Below are 10320 nucleotides of genomic sequence, written 5' to 3' on the forward strand. Positions count from 1 at the left end.
CAGATGGAATCATAAAGTTGGAAAGTACCTCAAAGATCATCCACAGCAACTTCCTGCCAATGCAGGAAATCCACTGCTACATCATCTCCAATAGGTGGCAGCCCAACCTTTGCTTAACAACTTCTAACCATGGAGATTGTAACACCTTCCAAAAACAGCTGTCTTCTAGCAGGGAGAATTTAAATGACCAACAATGAAAGTGATTAAACATTATTGCATTCCTTGATCCCAGAGAGACCGAACAGGCTGCACCACTAAGAAGGCCCCCTCTGGTTATAAAATCCAAAATTAAACTATGTTCTACTGTGCCAAATTCCAATTTTGAATCCATGAAAACATTCTATTATATGTTTAACAACTCATAAGGCAGCAGACCACAAAACCATTCTTATTGATATCAATGTAACCAACCATAAGATTATTGCTCTTGTTCATCAATATGATATTCTAAAGGTTGAAAGGGGTCAGCATGATACTCTTCATATAGTTATCTCTTCCAGGTACTTGGGAACAATATATCCAAGTACATTTTCACTGGGAAAGAGCAGCAAGTGGAGTATCCTGCCCCCATCCTGGATTGAAGCCACAAGGCAACATGCACAGAGCTCCCCCTCCTTTCTTCTCTAACTGCATAATGCTTATGACAACCTGGCGTCTCATACTGAATGTAAATGAACTGTGAAAAGACTCTGTGAATTGAAAGTGGAGAGCAGTGTGTACTATTTGTCCCATTAAACTTTAATTAGTTTAATGCTAATCATATGTCCAGTGCGCTTCCGATGCAACAATGTCCCATTACAGCAGAGCATTGCGCACAGCGGCTCAAGAAGGGCTGGAGAGTCAGCATCTTTTCAATAAAGGAACCTTGGAGCAAGCGGGTTGGAACTCAAATAAAAGGTTTATTTACACAAAAACAAAAACACTGGTGAAGAATCACACGTTTCAGCAAACACGCCCCAAAAGAAAAAGAAAGGGAAGGGGGAAGGGGGAAAGTGAGGGGGCAAACACGAGTGAGTTGACTATTTATACAAACTCACATTCCTGGAAGCCTAACTACCTCCAGCTGCTCAGTGATTAGAGCGTCTTGACTAGAGCTTCTTAACCCTTTAATACCAACACCCCCTCTCGCTCGTAACACTGAGCTGTACCAACCTTAATTCAAATTTAAACCTGAACAGAAACATTTATGAGATTGCGGACTCAAAGCTTTTGTAAAACCGTCTGCAAGATTTTCTTGGCTTGGACAATACTTTAGTTCAATTAAACCTTGTTTTACACTTTGGCATACATTTTGATAACGGATATCCAAATGTTTTGTGTGTGCCTTGAATTGACCTGATTTAGCTAGTTTAATACAAGGTTGATTGTCTTCCCACACTCTGATAGGTAGGGAACATTCTCCAAACAATTCTTGTACCAGTTGCTTATAAAATTCCAGTTCTCTACATACATCTGATAATGCATTGAACTCAGATTCAGTTGAACTTAAAGCTATAAGTGATTGCTTTCTTGATCTCCAACCAATTAGTGCATTTCCAAATTTTATCGCCATTCCTGACACTGATTTTCTATCTGGTCCAGCATCAGCCCAACTGCTGTCAGCCCAACATTCAAGTTGTGTGCTGCCCTCTGCTGATAGTTTTAAGCGAAACCTTTTGGTAGTTTGGAGATACCTTAAAACTCTTTTTACTCCTTGCCAAGCATGCATTGATGGTTTTTCAGCTTGTCTACACAGCATGTTGACAGCATATGTTATATCGGGCTGAGTCCACTGTGCAATGTGGAGTAGACTGCCTATCGCTGACTGATAAACCCCGGGATTACAGAACTCTGCCTGTTGCTCAGTTTGAGCATCCTTTGTGTAACTTAACTCCATTGGGGTTTTAACACCAGCACAGTTGTCCATTTTAAACCTTTCCAGCAACTGCTGGATCTTAGCTTCTTGGCTGAGCCAATAGTTCCCATCTTCATCTTGCTGAATTTTAACTCCTAGATAAACAGATACATTGCCTAGTGATTTTATCTGAAACCTTTCTCCAAGCTTTGTGGCAAATTGTTGTGCAAGTTTATCGTCCTTTCCACTGTATAATAAATCGTCAACAAATATCAAGACTGCTTCTTGTTCACATCCTGAGCCTTTTAGATAAAGACACGCATCTGCTGCGCTCTTTCTGAACCCCATGCTCTCTAGAGCATCGTTTAAGCAGGAATTCCAATTACGGGCGGACTGTTTCAACCCATAAATGGATTTGTGTAGGCGCCAGACCTGGTTTGGCTTGTCTCCTTCAAAACCTGGTGGTGGCGTCATATAGACTTCCTCCTGTAAGTCTGCATTTAAATAAGCCACATTGACATCAAAATGAAACAGCTTATTTCCCTTCTTAGCTGAAGAGGCTAAAAGCATTCTTAATGACTCCGATCTTGAAGTAGGGGCATAGATTTGAGAATAGTGAACTCCTTTGCGCTGCGAAAACCCTTTTGCAACTAGTCGGGCTTTATATTGCAACTCCTCAGTAGTTGTGGACTTTAAACGATATACCCATCGACAACCTACAGCTTGTTGGCCTTTTGGAAGCTCTGTACTTGTAAACACACCGAGAGACTTCATTGAAGCCATCTCTTTTTCCATTGCTTCCTGCCACTTTGCGGCTTCTGAGCTTGGAAGCTGGTGTACCTCTACATAGCTGTCTGGCTCACACTGTGCCATATTTACGTATAAACTTGTCACCTTAAACCGCTCTGGCGGCTTGCCCTTTGTGGCACGTTTTGACCTGCGTAATTGCTCCTCTTGTGCCCCCTCTGACCGTTGGCTGTCAGAATCTGTCTCAGACTTTATGTCTAGACGTGCCTCTAGGGATAAAGACCTCTGTTTAGATACCTCCCTTGGGCTTGGTGTTGCAGGCGACCTGCTTCGCTTTTGCTGTCTGCTAGGCCTACTGACTGGCGATGTTGGAACACTCTTAGATTCTGGCTTTTCTACCTTAGGAGAAGAACCTTGTGCCTGGTCAGAATCTGCATCTGAACCATGTGCACTGTCCTCTTCTGGCTCATCACCCTCTGGACTTTCTTTCTCAGCATAAATGCCTAAATCATCTCTCAAAATGTCAGGGTTAGCATGTAAGTGAGTCCATCTGGATTGCTCACAAAATTCAGCGCTCCTACTGAGGACCACTCTTGTAGTATCCCCATCTGGGTTCACGAACCTCCAAGATTTGGCGTGTGGTTCGTAACCACAAAAGATGAGTTTCCTAGCCCTTGGACTTCCCTTTTTCCTTAACACTTTTGGGATAAGTACATAGGCTTGAGATCCAAACACCCGAAAGTAATTAACTTTGGGCTTCTTAACATGTAAAGCAAAATATGGCGTAGTATCAATTACCGAATTATATACTCGGTTCAGAACATGAGTAGCCGTCTGCCAGGCTTCCGCCCAGTAACTTTGAGGAAGTTTAGCATCAAACAACAGAGTTTGCCAACTCTTGCAGAACCCTGTTTTTACGTTCAGCCACGCCTCCCTCTTGGGGGGAATAAGGTGTAGACAGACGATGCTTAATTCCCTTTCTCTTAAAGAAATTCTGCAACACAGACCCGGTAAATTCTGACCCTCTGTCTGTTTGAAAAGCAAGTACTCTAGTACCGAATTCAAGTTCTACTGCATGAACCCAATTTTTAACTGTTTCTGCAGTATCTGCTTTTGTTTTGAGAGGAAAAAACCATGTAACCTTTGTTTTGTCATCTGAAAGACACAGTGCATACCTCGAACCTCCCATGCTAGCAACAGGCATTGGGCCACATATGCACCACATATGTCCATATGCACAAGTTGGAATACTTTGTCAGATTTCCTATTTGAACTGGGATAGCTGCATCTATGAACCTTTGCCCTTTTGCATGCAGTACAATCCAAATACTTAGTACATTTGTTCAATTGGCACCCTTCTGATAATTCAGGTTGTCTTTTAACATACTGAAAATTAATATGTCCCAAACGGCGATGCCATAAATGAACACAAGAATTATGGGTAGGCGAGTTCACACAACCAGCACGAACCTGTTCACCTTCATCTGGACTTGTCTCAAAATAATATAACCCATCTCTGCATTCCACCTGCAAAAGAGATACGTTATTCTTTGAAATAGTGCAAACCCCATTTTCAAACACAGTTTTAAACCCATTTCTATCAAGTTCTGACACAGACAAAATACACCCCTTCATTCCCTTTAGCACGTAGGCATCAATTTCTGTTTGCAAACACTTCAAAAACAGTGTGCCTACAGTCTCTAAGGAACGTTTAGTTGAATCTGCCATTGTCACAACTTAAGGGTTTGCAAATGTCTGCAATTCTGCAAACGGACACTAGATGGCGCCACCAGGTGATGAGATGCACCACTGTCGATCAACCAGCGTAGATTGCTGCCTTGGCCACGCCCTTGCATCAACGCCATTGCTGAAGCCATGTGCTGTGTGCTGTGGGAGTAGCCACGACCTCCTCCTCTTCTTCGATGTCCCCTGGAACTCCTTGTCTGGTAACTAGGGGCAACGGCCTTGGTGCTATCTTGACCAGGTTCACATGTACAATTCCTGATAAAATGGGAAGAGGAACCACAGTGAAAACAGCGTCTAGCTGCAAAAGCATTTACTGTGTTCTCAAACTCAGCATCCCCACTCTTAGGCACAGCATAACTCCCCTTTGAAGACAAACCTCTTTCTCTTTGCCTTTTATCCTGTTCATCAGCAAGTCGAGAAGAAATGTATTCAAGGGTTAATTCAGATGAAGGCATAGCTTCCAAAGTTAAAGCTAGAGTCTCATTGCTTTTATCAAGAGAAGACAACAAAATGTATGACTGCTGCTCCATAGAGAAAGGAATGCCCACCTGTCTTAGTTGATTAAAGGCAGACACCATTTTGGCAATATGTTCTTTCACACACGCTCCCGGTTGGAGACGTAAATCAAACAAACATCTTGTAGCATGGATCTTGGCCCCCGCAGTGTTTCTGGAATTTAGCCGCTGCAGAACCGTCCAGACCTCATGCGTGTTCTTTAACTCAGAAACATAAGGCATTTGCTCTGGTCCCACTGCCAAAACTAGTAGACCTCGGGCTTTCCTGTCGCGTTTCTGAGAAGCTGCTGCTGCTTTGTCTTCTGCAGACGCGTCTGCAGCTGCCTGTAAAGGCGGTGCTTCAGTACAACTCCACAACTCTTTTGCTTGCAACCAAACCCTTTCTCTAGCCTTCCAATCTTGCCAATTTTTCCCATTGAGTCGCGTAAAGGGGACAGTAAAACTTTCCTGGGACTCTGCCATCCTCCCTGGGGCTTAGGAACGATACTCACAGACCTGTAGACCGTCTCCCAGCTGCTGAGGTGGCTCCTCGAGGAATAAGACGTCTTCCAGCGAGTACAAACTGCGCAGTGCCTCTTTAAAACTTTTCCTAGGCACGTTGCAGGACTCAAGCTGCTTTGAAGGCTTTCGTTGTCGGCAACCGCTTCTGTCTTCGCTCCAGTCCTTGCATAAATCACTCTGAACTGCACTCCTTATCTCCTTCTTGACGTACAAACAACCATAACCTGTCCCACTAAACTTTAATTAGTTTAATGCTAATCATATGTCCAGTGCGCTTCCGATGCAACAATGTCCCATTACAGCAGAGCATTTCGCACAGCGGCTCAAGAAGAGCTGGAGAGTCAGCATCTTTTCAATAAAGGAATCTTGGAGCAAGCGGTTTGGAACTCAAATAAAAGGTTTATTTACACAAAAACAAAAACACTGGTGAAGAATCACACGTTTCAGCAAACACGCCCCAAAAGAAAAAGAAAGGGAAGGGGGAAGGGGGAAAGGGAGGGGGCAAACACACGAGTGAGTTGACTTTTTATACAAACTCACATTCCTGGAAGCCTAACTACCTCCAGCTGCTCAGTGATTAGAGCGTCTTGACTAGAGTTTCTTAACCCTTTAATACCAACACTATTTTGTCACACATGAAATTTTTAATTACTTGGTTGATTGATTAATTAATTAAACAGAGTGCTTCTACTTCTTTTTTACCTTTACTTCCTTTCAAATAACACAGCATGGCAAAAAAGCAAAGCAATTTAATATGGAAATGCTACTAAATTGCCAGCTCATTCCTTCTGATTCAGTGTGGATACCCTGACTCCCAAAGTAGGGACTAGGTGATCCATCCATCAGATCTGTTGTTCCAACCACTTTCTGTTCATTCCTGTCCCAAATCTTTGAAAATGTGCCTAGAAAGTAGGGTGCACCCCTGACTCACCCAATAAGCTTTGAAGATCATTGTGCCTAGTAGTGTACCTCCTTTCCCAATCGCTATGCAGCGAATGCTGACTTTGCCCAGGTTTTGCACTGAGGATCATTCTCTACTCATGAAATTTAGAACTCTGGAAGAAACATATAGATTTGCATAGAGGAGAAGGAACCTTCAGCCCTCAAAAACAGTCATGATGAGTGATGTCGCTGAGGCGACTGGCAGGTGTCCAAAAAGCCACCTCCCACCATGACCCGCCAGCAATGTTGTCCCAAGGGTCATTGGTGGGCAGGGGCTGTTTTTCTCCAAGCTGGTTTTTCAGGGGCGATGCTTTTATCCCTTGAAAATTAATAGCAACACTGCCCCATTGACATGCAAAGGCGGAACTTTCTCCCACAGAAAGTACTGATGGTAGCTAACCAGGATGGGTTGAAATGAGGATTGGTCATTTGGATGGAAGATAAAACTATCCACACTATTAGCCATGATGGGTTCTTCAGCTCTTCTGCATTGCTCGGTCTCATGTCTCTCATCTTTCTCTTGGCAATGCCCCATAGATTCTCTATGGGGTTCAGGTCAGGCGAGTTTGCTGGCCAATCAAGCACAGTAATCCCATGGGCACTCAACCAGGTTTTGGTACTTTTGGCAGTGTGGGCAGGTGCCAAAGTCCTGCTGGAAAATGAAGTCAGCATCCCCATAAAGCTAATCTGCGCAAGGAAGCATGAAGTGCTCCAAAATCTCCTGGTAGATGGCTGTGTTGACCCTGGACTTAATGAAGCACAGTGGACCATAACCAGCTGATGATGTGGCTCTCCAAATCTCATTTCTGATGAGTGCAGCTTTTGCATCTCATTTGGAAACCAAGGATCCAGAGTCTGGAGGAAGAATGGGGAGGCATACAATGCCAGATGCTTGAAGTCCAGTGTGACGTTTCCACAGTCTGTGTTGATTTGGGGAGCCATGTCATCTGCATGCTTCTCAGAGGTCCAATATTGCTCTATTTGCAATCCTTGTATTGCTGATTTCATTTAATATTCCAATTTTCTGAGATTGTTAATTTGGGGTTTTCATCAGCTGTACGCCATGATCATCACAATTATAACAAATAAAGGCTCGACATATCTCGCTTTGCATGTCATGAGTCTATCTCATATATTAGTTTCACCTTTTAAGTTGGATTACTGAAATAAATGAACTTTTCCACAATATTGTAATTTTCTGAGGTTCACCTGTATATATAAATATCAGAGCAATGAGCTCAGTGGGACATATTTTTAAATAGGCATGCAACATGAAGCTCTGGCCTTTTTACACCTGATCTGGGAGGACGGTGCTTGAGGTGTTGTTGGGGAGGGAGTGGTTGCTCTTGTGGCTGCTGGGTTTGTTTGGGTTTTTGTATCTTCTGCTGCGATTTACTATTGATGGCTACTTTTGAGATGTTGTAGTTATGCATTTTTTCATTATGTAAGCTGCCTTGAGTATGGTTTGAACTGTAGAAAGGCAGAATGCAAATAAAAATATGTATGTATGTATGTATGTATGTATGTATGTATGTATTATTAAACGTCTTGTCCTGCAGGACCAAATGTGCCTGTGGAGACTTGCAGAGCCCATTGTAGCCCTGAGCTAAAAGACTCTGTTCCTCCCACACATGATTATTGTCCTGTAATGAGTGGCCAGTTCATAATGTCACGGCCCACCAGTTTATCTTTATAAGTCCTTTCTGAGTACCCTGTGATCTGTAGAGTGGTTCTAACAGGAACAGAGGAAGAAGCTTTTCTACTCTGGTGTAATCCAGTGAAGGTCTGCATTTGTTCCTCTATTACTTAGGCTTCTGCTGCGACATAGACAGTGCCTTCTGCTTCCAAGATGTCCACCCCAGGCCAACTTTTTCTGGTAATCTGTGCTTTCCTGTGCCTTATACCTGGAGGTATGTTTTCTTCTTCTTCCGAGAGTTGGGGAAAGCATTATCAACCAAAGGAGATAGGTTCAAGGCAGGTAGACTGGGCCAAAGGAGAAGGAAAATGTAACTTAGGTAGATTCACATCGAAATATGAACCAAACCAAACTTCTCCCTCCTCCATAGAATCTCAGCTAAGCCAATAAAATGACCCTGATTCTGTTATCTGCTGCCACTTGATGGAAGGATTGTTTTTAGCTGACAACTGAAGGAGAGGGAGAGCTAAAGACAACAGTAGTTGCAGTCGAGTAGATGGAGTGGTCCTGCTTCACATTTGCACCTTTCCTGCCAACTGCTACAGCCTGCTGAGATATACTTATTTATTTATTTATTTATTTATGCCACTCTCCCTAATATTTAAATTGGAATGCCAGGGTAGAGGTATCTCGGTGGAGATACTTTGCAAATACAGAATGAACTCAAGCTGTGGTCAAATCAAGGGCTCCATCATCTCAGAGCTGGGGATGGATGGGTCAATTTATTTCCATCCTGTGCCAACTCCTTTTAATCCCATTTGGGGCAAATTATGTAAGGAAAAATCAACCCAGCTTTTCAAGCAGCAATATTGAATATTCTGAAGAGGTGGTCTGTGGAATGCCTCTTTCCCTCTTTAGTATTTTCCATCTGCTTAGAGCAGATCTGAGGCCACGTGGCAAAACAAAATTGTGATCTCAGGAATTGGCAGTGCTGTCCCTTCCTGGGGAATGGTAATGTAGAAAGGGATGCCTGCCCCTGTGTGCCTATGGGGGCAGCAATTGTAAGATACCAATACAAGAAAGAAAGAGAGAAAGAGAGAAAGAAAGAAAGAAAGAAAGAAAGAAAGAAAGAAAGAAAGAAAGAAAGAAAGAAAGAAAGAAAGAAAGAAGAGGGAAGGGGCAGAAGGAAAGGAAGCTGAGCCTAGGCTCATTACCCTTTTTCCATTGTCTGAAAGTAAGTTTACAGATTCAAAAATCTGAAATCAGGCATTCTGAAAACAAGATAGTTTTCCATTTCTTTTTTTGAAGTACACTGTCTGTGAACATTCCGTCAATGTTGTTTTTGTAACCTAGGGGCTGCCAAAGTGTCACACATAAGTGGATATGCATCCACAGGCACATCCCTGGTACCTACGATATCCCCTCTCTGCCCCTTGAGGAGGCAAGACTTGAAAGAAGAGCCCTATTTGTCCCCCGTAGACCAGATAGTGATGTGTGCTTGGTTGCAATGTGTTGCCCATGTCAATTTTTCTTGTTTATAAATATGTCCATAGTCCCCAAAGAGTTAACAATCCTTGTACTAACCTAAGGCAGGGTTTCCCAAACTTGGGGGTCTCCAGCTGTGTTGGACTACAAGTTGCATCATCCATAAATAGCAGGATCTGTGGTCAGGGATGATGGGAAATGTAGTCAAAAAACAAACAGAGGCCCAAGTTTGGGAAACCCTGACCTAAGGGATTACTTTCTTGCTGAGAATATGAAGATTTCCAACCAAACGGCTACAAGGCTACCCTCGTTTATTCACATGGGACTTTGTCTTTTGGAGCAGATTCTCTCCAGTGTTCATACTGCGTAGCCAAGGAAGAAGGAGGAAAATGCGAAATGAGTACCTGTGAAATTGATGGTGAAGGACATTGTATTGCATTAATTTTCTATAAAGGTAAAAAAAAAAAAAACATCACCTGCTATAAGGTTGCACCTTCTTTGGGCTCCATATTCCCTTTCCCCTTAAGTGTCTTTTTTTTGGGGGGGGGCTTAGCGATACAATAAAGGGAAATAGAATTCAATGTGGCACTAAGTGAGGAATGTGGGGGGTGGAAAAATTAGATTCTAGTGACGAATTTCAAAAACAGAAGAGGTGGGGTCCCTAGATCCGAAGAGCAGGGCTAGCACACAGAAAGACCCAGCAGGGTTTAAAATCATGTCACACTTTGTGCAGTAGGACAGCGTGGGGATAGGCTGTTAAAGCTGCTTTACTATCCCATTTAATCCACTAAAACAGTGAAGCCCTTTCTATCCCTCTTAGCATTTAAAACACCACACCTTGTTAAGGAAGTTTTCAAATGCTTTACTTACAGATGCAAAAGACTGATTTATTATTTGTTCCACGCAGTGGCAAG

The sequence above is a fragment of the Podarcis bocagei genome (assembly GCF_964188305.1).
Source record: "Podarcis bocagei genome assembly, chromosome: 3".
NCBI lineage: Eukaryota > Metazoa > Chordata > Lepidosauria > Squamata > Lacertidae > Podarcis > Podarcis bocagei.